Source organism: Balaenoptera ricei, chromosome 16 (assembly GCF_028023285.1).
Source record: "Balaenoptera ricei isolate mBalRic1 chromosome 16, mBalRic1.hap2, whole genome shotgun sequence".
Taxonomy (NCBI): domain Eukaryota; kingdom Metazoa; phylum Chordata; class Mammalia; order Artiodactyla; family Balaenopteridae; genus Balaenoptera; species Balaenoptera ricei.
This window is the reverse complement of record NC_082654.1, coordinates 110,642,690-110,659,102: the sequence shown is the minus strand read 5'-3', so window position 1 is coordinate 110,659,102 and position 16,413 is coordinate 110,642,690. Positions and strand designations below refer to the sequence as shown.

At 50.8% G+C, this 16,413-nt stretch overlaps 1 protein-coding gene across 1 annotated transcript in view; it reads left to right on the top strand.

Moving 5' to 3' along the window:
- The first annotated feature begins 11,923 nt into the window (after nucleotides 1-11,923).
- Nucleotides 11,924-16,413, top strand: part of LOC132350918 (uncharacterized) — a 276,781-nt gene continuing 272,291 nt past the window's right edge. Inside the window, exon 1 of the mRNA XM_059900516.1 lies at nucleotides 11,924-11,966. The gene's annotated coding sequence lies outside the window, so the exon portion shown is untranslated. The remainder of the gene's footprint in view (nucleotides 11,967-16,413) is intronic.

The following is a 16,413-nucleotide window of genomic DNA, read 5'->3' as shown; positions in this document are numbered from 1 at the left end:
TTTTTGATTCATTCATTCATTCCTTCACTCATCCGACAAATACACACGGCAGGGCTGCTGTGCTCGTGGCTCTGTGCTGGTCCCACACACGCCGGTGAGAAGGCGCGTCCTTGTCCTCGTGGAGTTTTTATCCTAGTGGGGCAGATAGACAGACAGACAGACACAGGCCAGCTCGCCCCGCAGTGCCATTTGCGCATGCCAGCTACAGCCCTGAAGGAAGGGGACAGAGGGCTAAGAGAGCCACCCGGGAAAGATGGCTTAGTCTGGGGCAGAGGGTGGGATGCCCTCGGATCCGCTGCGTACCCGCCAGAGCCTCCCCTGTGGAACGGGCGCAGTGCCACTGCTCCTGGGGTAAAATAGCATGTGTGAAAAGCACTCCGACACGCGCTGGCTGCTCCCGTAACTCCCTCCTGGGTCCCTAAGTTATCAGTCACCGGATCCATTTTCTGCCTCCTCCTTCAGATAAACTGAGTTAATCATCCAACCTGGCCTGGACAAACAGGCAGACCCATTCCAAGAGCAGCTTGCCTTCATGGCATTTCTGGGGACCTGCCCCCCCAGGTCCTTCTACACACCCTGTCGCTGAATCTGGTTTCCCCGCTGACGGCCCGTAAAGAGCATGGGTGGGGACCAAGTTCCGCTCTGCACCCCAGGTGTACTGCCGCCCAGAGCCCGCCTTGCCCTCTGGTCCCGGCTTCTCAATGCTCTGTCTATGGAGAAATATTTAAAAGACTCAGGAAGTGAACTTACATTTTTTTTTTGTCCTCCCCCTCCTTTTCCAAAACAGTGCAGCCTTCCTGGAAGAAAGCAAACAAAACAATGTGACTATTTTAAAAATTGTTGGAAACCCCGTTCTGAATGCTATGGCTTTGAATGGCTCCCCTGGGTGGATGTGTCGCCTTGGGTTCCCTTTGCTCCTCACCCCACGGTGTGTATGTGGCGAGAAGGTAGGGCAGCCGGGCGCCTTAAAGGAGGAGGAGCTGATGGGGCCCGAGGAACACCCCTGCCCCGAACGACCATGTGCGCCTCACACACACAGACGCGGAGGGGAGCGCACACGTGTGTGTGGCCCGCGTGCGCTGGCCGGACGGCCCAGTGGTCTGACCGCCTCCACAGTGTGGACGGCTTCTGCCAGGCATGGGGGTGACTATCCTGGGTTTCTAGGTGTTCACGGTGTTGTTAGAAATAACATCGTGGGCTGTGTGGGGATTGAAGTTGAAGTCTTTTCATTTCGGCCATCTGGGCAGAATGCTTTTCCTTTGATGAGGAGAAAAGTCTTTCCTGTGTTTCAGCTGGCACGCTGCCTCCCAGTTGAGGTGACGGCAGACGCCGCACGGCCCTGTCTCTGCAGGAGGAGGAGGCTCTGCCAGGCTGTCAGGCTCTCCGGCGGAGAGAAGGCCTTTCAGCTGCGCAGGTGCCCACTTGAGGGGCCCCGGGGCCAGCCACCTCGCCGTGGTCAGCGGTGTAGCCGGCTCAGCTCAGGTTTCCCGTTGTCAGGCGGTGACAGCCATGTGTTACAGACACCCTTGGGAGACATGGCTCTGCTTTCATAACACCGAAGGATTTTTTTTCTGACTCATCTTCAGAAGATCCCCCTCCCCGCCGCCCCCCTCATTTGAAAATAAATATAATTAGTAACAGGCAGACATACTGTATATAGCCAGCCCTTCCTATCCGGGAGAGTTATAATTAAATGTACATGCTGTCTGTTGTTCACCGTCTGCTAAATGCCTTGCCACCCGCTTTAGGGAAGCAGCAGCCCCTGGGTGGAGGCTGCAGGGAGAGAGATCTGGGGGCGCTGAGTCCAATGTCCAGTCGGATGTGAAGGCCGGACTGTTGGCTGAACAGCAGGTGTGTTCCTTGTCCCCTCGTACTGCCCACCCCTTGGCCTTTCTCCATCATCAACCTCAAGCTGCTCTGGGAAATGCCTGGTCAGTGCTGGGGGCCGTCCCCTCCGGGGGCGGGGGACAGAGAGATGGTTGCCAAGTATGGTTGTCATGGCAACGTGGTGGCCGCTGCATCTGCAGCCGATGAGGGGCACCTGAGTGCCTGCAGGTTGAGATCTGTCCTCCCCAGGCCAGGGGCCAAGACCGAGTTCCTCTGTTCCCGGCTCCTGGCCCGAGAGGCTGGCACCGAGGCCTCAGCCCCACCCCGCGTGGCCAGAGCTCGGGCAGGTTATCCCCAGGTAACCCTTGGCTCTCCTTCCTGACAACAGGGCAGGCTGGGCACTCGGTGGCCAATGTCCAGGCCCACGGAGAGCTCATATTCTGCTGAAATCAGTGGGTCAGGCGGCCCCAGAAATGCACATGCACCTCGTGGGCTTATTCTGGGACCACAGTGTGGCCAGTAGGCTTGGTGACACAGGCCTGGTGACACAGGAGAGGCTGCGCACCTCCCATCCCTCAGGCAGGCAAGGCGGTGACCGGATGAGTTGGCAGCGGCCCTCCCGGGCCTGGACCGAATACAGCAACGTCATCTGAACCACAGGCACCTTTACCCAAGTTGCTCAGAGTGTTTTCCAAGCAAACAGTAGTTTCACAACACCGTGAGAAGTAGGTGGGGTGACAGAGCATCCTTTGTCCCTGTCTTGTAGATGGGGAAATGGCGAGGCTTGCCTGGCCGAGTGGTGAGGCCAAGAAGGGGAGAAGGGTGCTATCCTCCCTAGGGCTCTGGGGCGTGGGCGGCCTGGAGGGAGGGGGCCGCCCCTCAGAGGAGGAGGCCAGGGGTGGAGGAGCCTCAGGGCTTCTCCTCAGCACTGACGGGCCTTGGCGGCCACACCGGGAACCCGGTCGCAGCCCTGTGGTCTGAGGTGTTGACACTGGCCGTTGGTGACCCCAGGAAGTGTCAGTGTGCTGTACCAAGCCCAGTCTGCTCGAAGTTACTGGGCTCTCAGAGGTGGTGATTAAGTACTTTTTGAGCAGCCTGTGCTGGCTCAGGAATGGCTCCAGGTGCCAGGGATACGGTGGTGAATGAGGCAGACATGGCCCCTGGCTTATGGGGCTCACAGGAGACAGCTAATCAACACATCAGATGAAAAGGAAAATAAAAATGCGTGACGTAACAGAGATGGGCTGGAGGGGAGGCTGGGAGGGGAGGACCGACTTTAGATAGGGGAGCAGAGCAGTCTACATGAGCTAATCCCAAATGATGGGGAAGAGCCAGACCTGGGACGAGCATTCCAGAGGGAGGGGGCAGCCGGGCAGAGGCCCCGACAGGGAAATGAGGGTGGCCCGTTCAAAGGTTAGGGAGAAAGACACTGCAAGAGGCGATGCTGGGAGTAAGCGGGCCGTTGGCCAGGGGACCGGGCAAGGGGAAGGAGTACGTGAGCCCGGATTTCTTGGAGAGGCAGTGCTGACATACGATTCTGATGGACAGGGCACTGGGCATGAAGGAGGGAGGAATTAAGGATGACTTCTGGGTGTTTGCTGGAGCTGGAGCGTGGAGCCGTGCATTGAGATGGGGAGGACTTAGGAAGAGCACACGGAGGGGGGAAACGAAGAGCATGGTCTTGGACATGGGGCATTTGAGATGCCACCTTCTAGCTGGCTGCAAGTGGGGCTTGGGTATTGGCGTTTCTAAACTCTCCCTCTGAGATCATGGAGAAGAAAGATGGACGGTTCTTCTGCAGCTGGTTTTGAATTTACTGGAGCCTTCCAGTGCCCACGCCCCACATATATATATATAAATTTTTTTGGGGGGGGGTGCCCACACTGCACGTGGCATGCGGGATCTTAGTTCCCCGACCAGGGATCGAACCCGGGCCCCCTGCAGTGGAAGCGCGGAGTCTTAACCACTGGACCACCAGGGAAGCCCCTCACACCCCGTATTTTTCAAGGAGGATCAGATTCCTACTTTCTGAGCTGGGGGAGGCCTCTCCTACTGCTGGGGAAGGAGACCAGCCAAGACGGGTGTGTGTGATGTGGTGAACAGCCTTCTGCAGACCCAGCCTGCTTGTCCCTTCCTGTCTAGCCCACCTCTGTCCACGGCCATATCCTTGGTCATTTGTCCTTGGGCATCATAATTTAGGCTGATGTTATTACCTGTGGGTGAGGAAGGACCCGAGTCTTGCCTCTCTTTTGGTTGATAAAATGGAATGGTGAAAGGCTAGCAATTTCTTCTAAGAAGAGGCATTTGAAGAACATGGACCCATGTGAGCAGCAAGGGTCATTGACCAGGAGGGCAGGATTCTTTGTGCAACTTCAAAGCATGTAGCTTCGAAGAACGTGTTCATTCTTCTCTCATAGTATAAATTGTAAGCTACAAAAAGACTTGTTTCAGAGAAAACAGCCTAAGGCCCTGTTGGGCCCCAATACTGTATCTCATGGCAGGGTCAACTCATAGCCAGTAGTGCCATGGAAGTTCCAATTCTGGGTCTGCAAGGAATTATTTTGGAGCAAAGAATATATTATGATGTTTACATCTATGGGAATCTCCTGGCATCTTATCATAATGCTCTACAGTGTGGCATGGAGTTTATATTTTGGATTTTACCCCGGAAATTTACTTGCTGATATACTAAAAACATTGAAGTGGATTCAGGGATATCAGTTCTCATATCCCAAGAGCTCCTTACGTAAAAACTCAAAAGTTCACCCATTAGGATCAATTTTTCAACCGGACAGAAGGACTGCCACTGGTGTGGTGCTTTCAAACTAACAAAGTGCTTTCATGGCCATTTTCTCACTCGATTCTCCCCACAACTCACATGCGGATACAGATGCAGCAGCTCAGAGAGGTTGAGTTATTCGTCTAAAGTCACACAGCAAAGGGAGAGCTGGGAATCAGCCCCAGTCCTCTGGCATCTACCTCCCCAAGGCCCTGCCATTGCACCTTCTGTGGCAGCGGGCCAGGGCGGTTCTGGCACCTGGACCGATCGTGTGACAGTGAGTTTGGTAAGCCCAGACTGGGAGGTGTTTGAAATTCCCTGAGCTGGCCCTGGGAACTAGTTCTTCCTTCCAGAGGGCTGTGTTGCAACGTGACCAAGAAGGTTGAGACTGAAGGCCATTATTTCACCCACATGAGTCAAGGTCACTCATCACCACAGGAAGCACGTGGACCTGCGATGTTCAGGAGGGAGACGCCCTGCTCCTGAGCGAAGGCATGGTGTGGCCTGGCACCTTTCCATGTGGCGGGGAGAAGGGGAGCTTCCAGAAGGGAGTGTGTGCAAGGAAGCCAGGCCCAGGAGCCCAGAGCCCCGAGCCCCGAAGACCCTGGCCGTACCTGAACCAGCCCCTCTTCCGGGAAAGGGACCGGATACTACGTGGGGTTCACACCCAAGAGCTGGGGCAGGGGTGCCAGTTACAGGAGCTGGCTGACTGCCACCATTGGCTGAAGTCTTTTGCATCCTGTGATGGATGTGACTGGAGGGGCCCCTGGGGAAATCGGACCAACTGTGAGCTACCGGAGTGTCCTCGCAGGGATGACCTCTCTTCCCAGTTGAGCAGGCCGTGCTTGCTTTCCTTTTGTGAGGGAGTCCACAGCGTGCCACCTATGCTGGCGCCCACGAAAGCCCTGTGCCTCAGGGGCCGGGGCGTGGGGACAGAGGCCCGTACACTGTGGCAAATGTTCCGGGCAGTGGGCGTCTGTATCTTTTTTTGGCCAAGGGATCTTAGCTCCCCGACCAGGAATCGAACCCACGCCCCCTGCCGTGGAAGCTCAGAGTCCAAACCACTGGACCGCCAGGGAAGTCGCGGGCGCCTGTATTTGATGAGCTGGGACAGTGCCGGGGCCTTCTGCCTCACGCCTGTGACCTGGCCCTCCGTCATGGCTTCCTTTGGGGCTCTCCTGCTCAGGGACCAGAGCTGAAACATCCTTGCAGGTCATCACTCAGGCCTCAGCTCGGTGTCCCTTCTTCAGAGAGGCTTCCCTGATATGAGCACCCCATGCCCCCAACGATCTCGATGCTCTCCATGGCACTTACCACCACCAGAACCTGGTTTCTTTGTTTGCTTCTGACATCTCTTCTCACCAAAAGGTGAGCTCCATCAGGGATGGGACGGTGTCTGGTTTACCTCCCATCACATCCCCTACACCTGGCAAAGCCTGGCACTGGGAACGTACGGTACCTATCCCCCCGAATGAATGAATGAATGAATGCAACCAGGTCGCTGACACGGAGGTAGGTGGGCGGGGGCGGGGTGGGTTCATGCGAGCAGGCGCCCAGCAAGCGCCCTCGAGGATGCTCTGGGCACCAGCACCGGGCAACCTGTGCGCTCCTAGACCCCTGCAAGGCTGCGCCTGGGGCTGAGCTGGAGGTGCCTCCCAAGCGCACGGCCACTCCCTGATGGATGAGTGGATCGTGCAGAGGAGTAAACAGGGACTGGCCAGAGGTCAGGGGTCGTTCAGCCTCAGAAACTGCATGTGTCAAAGAATCAAGGCGCCCAGGAATGTGATTTCGTTGATGTAAACCTGCCGCAATGGACCACACCTGCTTCTCAGCCGAGGGACGTGGGAAGGAGCAAGACACGGTGCTGGAGGAGCTGGTCATAGTAGAAGCATGCCCTTCCTCTGACTCAGAGCGGGTGCCCTGCTATTGCCTCAGGACTTTGGGGACGTCGGTCCAGGGCTCCTTGCCCTTCCTCGTCGGCACTCGGCAAATCACATGTTCCGACAAGTACCCGCTTTGGGGATGGGACAGCCTCTCTTTTGCCCAAAACTTTCCTTTGAACTCAAGATGTACAAAAAAACCTTTCCAAGAGGAAAATAATGCGATCTGAACTGAGGAGACTATCTCATTTGGACACCCAAGTCCTCAGCTCTGCCCGGAGGGTTTCTGTCATCTGCTCCTCTGGTGCCTGCATCACACCCAGCCTTTGGGCTCCCAGCCTGGCGCTCCCGGCCTGGCTCCCAGCATCCAAGGTCTGCTCCTTCCCAGGACGCAAGCACATTTCCCGAATCTTCTTCCTTTCCTCTCCCTGCCCCCAGTTATCCTGCTAAGAGGATGTGGCAGTTGAACAGTGAGCTTCTGGAGCCAGAAGCCTGCCTGAAGACCCTGATTTGATCCCCCAAACTCTTGAGGCAGAGAAAGCAGGACTCCTGAGAAGCACAGCCAGAGAGTGACTCGCTGAAGGGCTGGGATCCGCCTGGTGCCAGGGGACACGCTCAGCCCCCTCCCTTCAAGTCCTTTCTCTTGCCCAAGTGCTGCTGGTGGGGAGGTATGAGCTCCTCTTCTCAGGCAGTGGGAGGGGCTACCTTGCTCCACTCTGGACCACATCCCTTATCTCTCACAGCGCCCCTGTCTGGCAGTTGCTGTACTTGCTCCTGTCCTCAGCGAGTGATGGTTTAAAAGCCTGTAGCCATGGCGATCCACTTTGGATTCAACCTACATACCAAGGCTTTTGTAAGTCTCCCTTTGGTCAGATGAGCAGTTTGATGCCTTGGTTCTTTAAAATACTGGAAATGTTTATTTCGCCTTGCTTCTTGTTCTTTCAAGCTTGAGATTTCTCTGCACATCAGAGTCTTCAAAATGCCTTCAAATTTGTCTCCAGAGGCATTTTTACTTTGCTCTGCGCGATGGGAGATGATTCTCCTTTGGGAGGTTGAAGCTTGTGTTCTGCTCTCGAGTTTGGTGATGTTTGGAAGAATAGATACCAAGACAGAGAGCCTTTTTCTCAGATGAGCAGAAATTTATGTTATATTTTCATGGATTTTGATTCTTCTAAATAGGGGTAGCCGAAGTCTACGTGGTGTTCAATATGCAGTGGTTTTAAAACCCGCTGGAACCTATTGTCTTTATGGTTTTAAAGAATCTTAGTAAAATAATTCAGTGTTGCCAGATCCAAGAGGAGTTTTACCCTATGGCATTTGGTGTATCATGAATGTATGGGCATACGCTATGGAGAGGTATGAGCATATTATACTTAGAATTAGTTTATCTTTCTAAAGATTCTCTTACCTGGTCACTTTAAAGTGTAACCTAATTACCTAGATAACATTTTCATTAAGCCCATTTTTTATAAAGAAGAACAACATATAGTTCTCGATTTCTTGTCCCCCTTTGTTTCAACTTACCAAGTGATGTCTGCTCTCATGCATCTGTCTCTTGTTCTCTCCAGGAACTGAGAACAAGCTGCCCTTTCCTATTCCTGGCCGCCCATCTGCATGTATGCCTGCATCCTGGCCCCAAGGCCACCCCTCACTCCCTCCGGCTCTCTCGTGTCCCAGGGAAGTCAATTCCGTGGCCCTGCAGGACTTTGATTTTCCTTCTCTTCACCCTTAGCTGCACTAACTCAGGACTTGTCTACACTCTTGTTTTCACTTTCTCACAACTCCCCTACCAGCCCATGGAAAACACGCTTGCTAAGGTCACTCATCTGTGCTCTCTTCCACACTAACATTTCCAGGTGTACGAGGGGCACCTGGACAGGACAGTCCCACGGACATCTCAAATCCAAGGTGGCCAGGAATGAACGCACCATCCTCCTAAGTCTGCTTATCTCCTGGTATTTCCCACGTCAGTCAGGGACGCTACAACTCATCCGGGGGCGCAAGGCAGGAAACCCGGATGTCATCCTCGACTCTGCCGCACCTTCCCTATTCTAGTCTCTTGGTTGAGTTTACTTTCTAACTCGTGTCACCTGAGTCAGTCCTCCCTTCAGCAGCTCGGCAGCCCCACCTGGGTCCACATCTCTCTTGCCTGGACTATGGCAATAGCTGATCTGTTAGTCTCTTTGCTTCTCCTTTGAAACTCTCTCCAGACTGTGAGTAGAGTGACCATCGACAGTGGGAGTCTGAGCATGCGCTCCTGTTTTTTTTTCCCCCATTATAGTTTATTACGGGATATTGAGTATAGTTCCCTGTGGCTATACAGTAGGACCTTGTTGTTTATCCATCCTATATACAACAGTTTGCATCTGCTAATACCAAACTCCCAATCCATCCCTCCCCCACCCCCCTCCTCCTTGGCAACCACAAGTCTGTTCTTTATGTCTGTGAATCTGTTTCTGTTGCATGGATAAGTTCATTTGTGTCATATTTTAGATTCCACATATAAGTGATATCGTATGCTATTTGTCTTTCTCTTTCTGACTTACTTCGCTTAGTATGATAATCTCTAGGTCTATCCATGTTGCTGCAAATGGCAGTATTTCATCCTTTTTTATGGCTGAGTAATATTCCATTGTACATATGTACCACATCTTCTTTATGCACTCCTGTTGAAATGCTTCCATGACTGCTGATGAGTTGTGGGTCACATCCAAGCTCTTAGCCTAGCATGCAAAGCTGATGCCATGACCTGGACCCTGTTTATATCTCTGGCCTCATTTCCTGTCACTCTGCGACCTAGAAGTACTGAGCAACTTGTGTTCTCCGGCATCTGCGTGCTGGTCATGCCCATGGCCTTGATAGGTATGGTTGCCTTTGCCAGGGATAACTCCCAATTTCTCAACTGCCTGGCAAACTCCTATTCATCCTGCAGAATCCTCACTCAGTGTCACCACAGCTTCCTCCAAGGACAGCTTCCTCCCTAAGGCAGAATCGGTCACACTCCTCTGAACTGCACAGAGACCTCTCTCATTTTCCCCGTGACTCTATTGTCATTATCTCCTTTCTTGCTGCTCTCATCTCTGGGGCTGTAACCATCCTGAGGGCAGGAACTGTTTCTGTACAACCCAGTTTCTAGCACAACGTATAGCATGTAGATTCTCAATAAACGTGTTGAATTGAGACCTCAACTATTCTAGGAAATTACAAAGAAAAATCCTTGGTCCTGGTCCTTAGACCTCTTTTTGGCTAATAATATTCAAAGAGAAACACCTTGCAGGGCCCCAAGAGACATTACAGAGCTCTTCTCCCCCTTTCTGGGGTGGTGGACTGCTCTCACATTTCCTTTTTCAGTCAGAAGACCTGAGCTTGATTTGGCTTTGTCGTTTTCTGACTCTGAACCTCTCTGAGCTTCAGTTTGCTGAAGGAGACAAGGATTTGATAGGATAACGCAGCCAAGAGCCTTCTGTGAACCTCGAGGGCCGCTGCAGAGTTCTCTTCCTGCCATCAGCACCTGGGCCCACATCTTAACTGGGAGCACAGGGGTGTTGTGTGCCCCTGGCCTGTGGGCAGGGCTGTTTATAAAGGCCGATGCACTGGCCAGGATGTGGCTTCAGCTGGCAATGGTTAAGGACATTAGCAGCTGTGTTTCTTTATGGGGGCGATGGCTGAGGAAGGTAATAGCGCTGTTTCGGGTCGTCTAAGGTTAGACAGTATGATGGAGCCGCAAAGTGGAGGCCGTGGAGTGGACTCTGTTTTGACTCAGTGCATTTGTCAGCAACTCCTGGGTGAGAGTGGAAGGTGGGACCTGGGTGGGAGCGGCTGGTGGGGGTTTGGTGGGAGTAGGTGGGGATGGAGGTTGGAGGATGGGTGGGAGGTAGGGACTGGGTGGGGCCCCTGTAGGGCAGGCAGGTGTCCTTTCCGTGCTGCTCCAGGTGCAGGCGGGCGTCACACATGTGGGGAAGTCCAGTCACCGGTCACGGCCGTCAGCCATGACACAAGCCCACCCTGAGATGGCATGGCACCTAGGTGTGCAGCTCCGATTGTACCTGGGCAGCATTTGAAGGACATGCCCATCGGTGAGGGGACTCAGGCCCAGCTGTTGGCCTCCATAGTACCTGTCAGGGCTGGGGGGTGGTCCTGAGTAACACCTGGATGGACTTGATCTTGATCAGTGTGTGTAATCCTGGCATTAGGCACCAGGTCGGCCATTGCTACACTTCCTTAGTCCTCCATATTTTCGCCCCCAGGAAGATCCCTAGAAACTAGTCATACAAGATGCCATGTGTTTCGTGCCAGATTCCTCGGCAGATACTTGCCTCTTGCACATTAGGCAACCACAGGCAGCAGCCCCCTTCTGCCCCTCATCCTCACCTAGTGGGGTTTCTCTGGTGGCCACAGCCTTCCTCCCCGACCGGCTCTCTCTCCACGAGCTAGACTTTGCTTTTCTGCCCATCCCTACGCACCTTCACCCACTCACTCCTGCCCCAGTGCCACTGAGCACCCACTGAGCCAGCTGCCCTGCTCAGCCCAGGTAGAGAAGCAGGACGGGCTCAGTCCTGCCCTCCAGAGCTTGTGAGAACCAGCCGCAGGGAGTGAGCTAAGCGCTCTGAGAGCAGCTCCTGGGGCCCGCGGTTATCAGTACAGGGTTGCTCAGCGCCTTTCAGGGACAAAGTGCAGCAGCATCTATAAATATGAAATACTTGTTATACTTAGGAACATACTTAGCACCGTCGAGAATGTTCCAGGACAGGTGCTATCTTGACGTGAAACTCTTGGTGCCCTTAGGTGCCTCATCACCTAATGACAGTCCACACATGTGAATGCAAACATTAGTTTTTTTGGTTAAAACGTGGCTCAGTGAAAAATTTTTGTAGATGAGCTGTGTGTACAAGCAGAACTTTCTTTCGAAACCCTCTTTGGGCAGCCGTGTGACACAGGAATCCCAGGATAAAGGTGAAATGCAGAATGGGAACCTACTCCAGGTGCCTCTCTCACAATGCACCTCACCTTTGCATATCAATGCATGGATTACAGACGCTTCCTTTTCTCAGAACTAGTCGGTGCCCTGTTACACACTCTGGTGGACAAACAGCCAGTGAGCTTTCAAATTCCCTGCAATATGAGAGCAGAGGACTCAGGCCTTCAGAATGCCAGAGGCCAGTCCTATGTAGCGATTTCTTTACGCTTTCCCTGAACGCAAGTGATTCTGTTTGGTAACTGGCCCTGCCTTCAGAAGGGGGCCTGGCCTGCACTAGCCAGCCAAATTTTGAAATTCTACTGGGAGCCAGTCATTATAAAAAGCCTGGAACTTGGAGAGGAAGAAAGGTGACTTTGATGGTTATTGATGAGCTCACCAGGTATGGATGGAACTTTCAAACAGGCCAAATGAAATACCAGGCCCTGAGCTTCGGGCCTCACGCTGTTGCCGCCACGAGGAGCAGGTGGGAAAGCTCCGGGAGTATCAGATGTGTCAAGCACAGGTGAGCAGGTAACCGGATCGCCGCAGGGGCCCCCAGGCGGCAGGGGCACCGTGTGTGATTCGTCGAGGGAAGCGGTGTCGTGGGTCAAAGCTGCATCCCTCTTACCTGTAAGCAGTGGGGCTCATAGGTTAACCCAAGCCTGTTCCTGCAGGACTGACATGCCTGGTTCCAGTAGATGGAAGTTGATGCAAATCACTGCCATTTCTTCTGCAGCAATAATTAACCCGCAGGAACCTTGCAGGAGTAGGTAGTTTCAGGAGAATGGTGTGGAGATGTTGGAGGGAGATTAGCATTCTTCAGCTCTCACAGTGGTTTGCGCCACATTTCAGTGTGTGTGTTCGCGGTTCCAACTCATTACCATAAAAGAACTTCATAAATTAAATCGCTAGGCAGGGAAAATCGACTTTGTTTACACAGAAGGCCTGGGATGCTAGTCTGTTTTGAGGAACTGTGGGAGGCTTGGTCCCCACCTGTGTGTCCTCAGTTTCCGGATCTGTTGGGGAGAGCTTTGGCCTCGCTGACCTCTAGAATTTGTCCAGCCCAGAGACCTATGATCCTATTCACTTTAATGAATCAGAGGCCTGTCCGGAGCCTGAGGAAGCATCTAGCCCACCTGCCTGAGCTGCAGCCAGCGGATGACCTGTGACCTTCATTTCCAATTGCTTGGAGGACAGCACTGCTTCCTCAGGCCCTGTGCACGTGAGCAAGCTGCCCCATGATTACAGGTGGTGGGATTATTTTGGGGGGATTGTGTGGCCCAGTGAACTGACTACTTGCAGAGAGTGGACCCTCTGTTTTGGTCATTTTGATCACAGCACTTAGCACAAGGTACTCAAGACCCAAGAACCATTTGTGGAAAGAGGGAGGAAAGAACAGAGGGAAGAAAACTTCCCCAGAAATCCTGCCGCCTTCAGCTCAAGTCACGTTCTCTGTAGCTTACTCTTATTTCCATCAAGCATTTAGACACATCTTTAATTGGTTCTTAACGCTTCTCAAGAATTTCAATGAGAGAAATCAAGTCTGTTGTCCGCATTTCATTGATCAGGCCGTGCAGGCACAGAACAGGGACGGCTGGTCTCCCATGGCAGTGATGTCTGGATGAGAGCTTGGTTTACCCACGTGCCCTTCCCCTTCCTGGAGGGTGTGCTTGGAAGGGGTCAGTTAGGCCAATCCTCAGTGCCCAGAGTCCCTGGTCAGGCTTCTAGAAATCTAGCATTGACTCTGGTTTCCAGAATGATGAAGTTTGCGTTTCCTTTTGGGGGTCCTGTTGGTGTGAGTGTGGTGAGCATACATCAAAGTGCCTAAAAACACAAAGAGAGATGCCAGGCATAATTATTATCTTTTTAGCTACTTTGAAGTTGAGTTTCATAGGAAAAGAGTATTAAGTTATTTCGTTTGCATTTAAGCCTATGTTTAACCATGGAATGAAAGGCTGGCTTCCCTTTACAGGGATTTCAAGTTGTAGAGGTCAGCTGGTGCTATGGACTGCATGTATGTGTCCTCCAAAATTCATATATTGAAACCTAACCCCCCAATGTGAGGGTAGTAGGAGGTGCGGCCTTTGGGAGGTGATTAGGTCAAGAGGGTGGAGCCCCCGTGAATGATATTAGTGCACTTATAAAAGAGACCCTGGGAGCTCCCTCATCCCTTCTCACTGTGAGGACACAGTGAGAAGGTTGCTCTCTGTGAACATGAAAGCGGGCCCTTACCAGACACTGAACCTGCTGGTGCCTTGATCTTGGACTTCCAGCCTCTAGTGCTGTGAGAAATAAATGTTTGTTGTTAATAAACCACAGAGTTTATGGTGCTTTTGTTATAGTAGCATGAATAGACTAAGACACACCCCCTAGGAAACTGATACAGTATTCCCAAGGGATGTAGTTTAAACAAATTCTCACAGAGACCTTTAATGTGTGTGTATGTGTGGGTATATCAGATAAGTGTATGGCAGTGGCATCTCTGTGTTTAAGTGAAGACATCCTTTGTCATCCTCCAAGCAGTCTGAGGAAGGAATCAGATAGAGAACTTCAAGCTCCTGGTTCTATTTTGTGCCTCAGAATGCTTGAAGGCCTTCCCAGCTGTTCTGTGTTTGGGTTTGGCTTTCAGGCCTGAACATGGAGGTGGGGAGGGTGGCTGGAGCTAGTCCTGGGTTTCTTTGAGCCTCTCAAAAAACATTCTGAGTGCATAAGAAACCATCTCTGTACTACCTGCAAGAGTAGCCATGCTGCTGAAGAACAGTGGCAAACCATGAGTTAAGAAGGAGGATTCTGAGCTCAAAATTACATCCCCCACCAGCATGTACAGTTAACTAATATTTGACAAGAAAGCTAAGAACACCCAATGGAGAAAGGATAGTCTCTTCCACAATGATGTTGAGAAAACTGGATAAACACATGTAGAAAAATGAAGTTGGACCCCTATGTTATACCACTTACAAAAATTTACTCAAAACGGATCAAAAAGACTTAAATGTAACCTGATACTATAAAACTCCTAAAAGAAAACGTAGAGAAGAAGCTCCTTGAACTTGGCATTGGCAGTGATATTTTTGGATATGGCACCAAAGCACAAGAAACAAAAGCAAAAATTAACAAGTGGGACTACATCAAACTTAAAAGCATCTGCACAGCAAAAGAAAAAATCAACAAAATGAAAAGGCAACATATAGAATGGGAGAAATATTTGCAAACCCTGTACCTGATAAAAGGTTAATATCCAAAATAACAAAAACTCCCAAACAATTCGATTAAAAATGGGCAGAGGAACTAAATAGACAGTTTTCCAAAGAAGACATCCAAATGGCCAACAGGTACCGGAAAAGATGCTCAACATCACTAATCATTGGGGAAATGCAAATCAAAACCACAGTGAGCTATCACCTCACACTGTTAGAATGGCTTTCATCAAGAAGACAAGAGATAACAAGCGTTGGTGAGGGTGTGGAGAAAAGGGAACCCCTGTGCACTGTTGGTGGGGATGTAAATTGCTTTAGCCACAATGGAAAACTATAGAAGTTCCTCAAAAAGTTAAAAAATAGAACTACCATATGACCCAGCAAATTCATTTCTGGGTATATACCCAAGGGAAATGAAATGAAAACAGGATATTGAAGAGAGATATGCACTCCCATGGGTATTGTAGCATTATTCGCAATAGTTAAGATACGGAAACAACCTAAGTGTCCACCAACAGGTGAATGGGTAAGAAGATGTGGTGTATATATACAGAATGGAATATTATTCAGCTATGAGAAAGAAGGACATCCTGCCATTTGGGACAACGTGGATGGACCTTGAGGACATTAGGCTGAGTGAGTCAGACAGAGAGAAACAAATATTATGTATCACTTATATGTGTAATCTAAAAAAACCAAATGCATACAAATAGTAAAACGGTGGTTTCCAGGGGTTGGGGTGTGGGGAATTGGAGAGTTATTTAAGGGTACAAACTTGCAGCTAGCAGATAAATGAGTTCTGGAGATCTAACGCACAGTATAGTGAATATAGACAGCAATATCGGGTGTATTATATTCATCAAACTCGCTAAGAGACTAGATCTTAATTATTCCCATCACAAAAAAGCAATGATAATTATGGGGCAAGACAGAAGTGCTAACTATGGGTACAGTGGCAATCATGTTACAATATATAAACATCTCAAGTCAACATATTATACACCTTTTGTATCAATCTTTTTCAGATTCAGCACATAAGCGAGACTTCGTGATATTTGTCTTTCTCTATCTGATTTACTTAGAATGATAATCTCCAGGTCCATCCATGTTGCTGCAAATGGCATTAAAAAATGTTACAAATGAACTTATTTACAAGACAGAAACAGACTCACAGATTTAGAGAATGAATTTGTGGTTACCAGAGGGGAAGGGTCGGGGGGAGGGATAGACTGGGAGTTTGGGATTGACATGTACACACTGCTATATTTAAAATAGAAAACCAGCAAGGACCCACTGTAAAAAAAAACCAAAACAAAATATGTGGTACACCTTAAACTTACAGTGTTATATTTCAAATATATTTCAAACAAACAAACAAATAAATGGAGGCTTCTGCACACTTGACTTCCAGCCTTGAAAGTGTAGGAAGCCAGGGTCTCTTTCTCCCCCTGAACTGTGATCCTGGTGGTTCACCAGGAGCTCAGCTCCCTGGCTGTCCCGCCGTCCCCAGAGACGTCGCCTGCCATGGTGGGCTTCTCATATTGCCCTGCCTCAGCCTTCTGGGACCCTCAGTAGACAGGTCTTGGCTTGGTGACAGGAGCAGTAGGAAGACAATCATTCTAAGGTGGAAGAATTTCATTGAACACACAACAAATGTTTGTTCTGCGTCTGCCCGGTGCCAGACACAGTGTGATAATGCTTTTACATCTATTCCATTTCATCCTTTTGACAATCCTGTGGGATTGGAGTTCCCGTCTCCATTTACGAGATGAG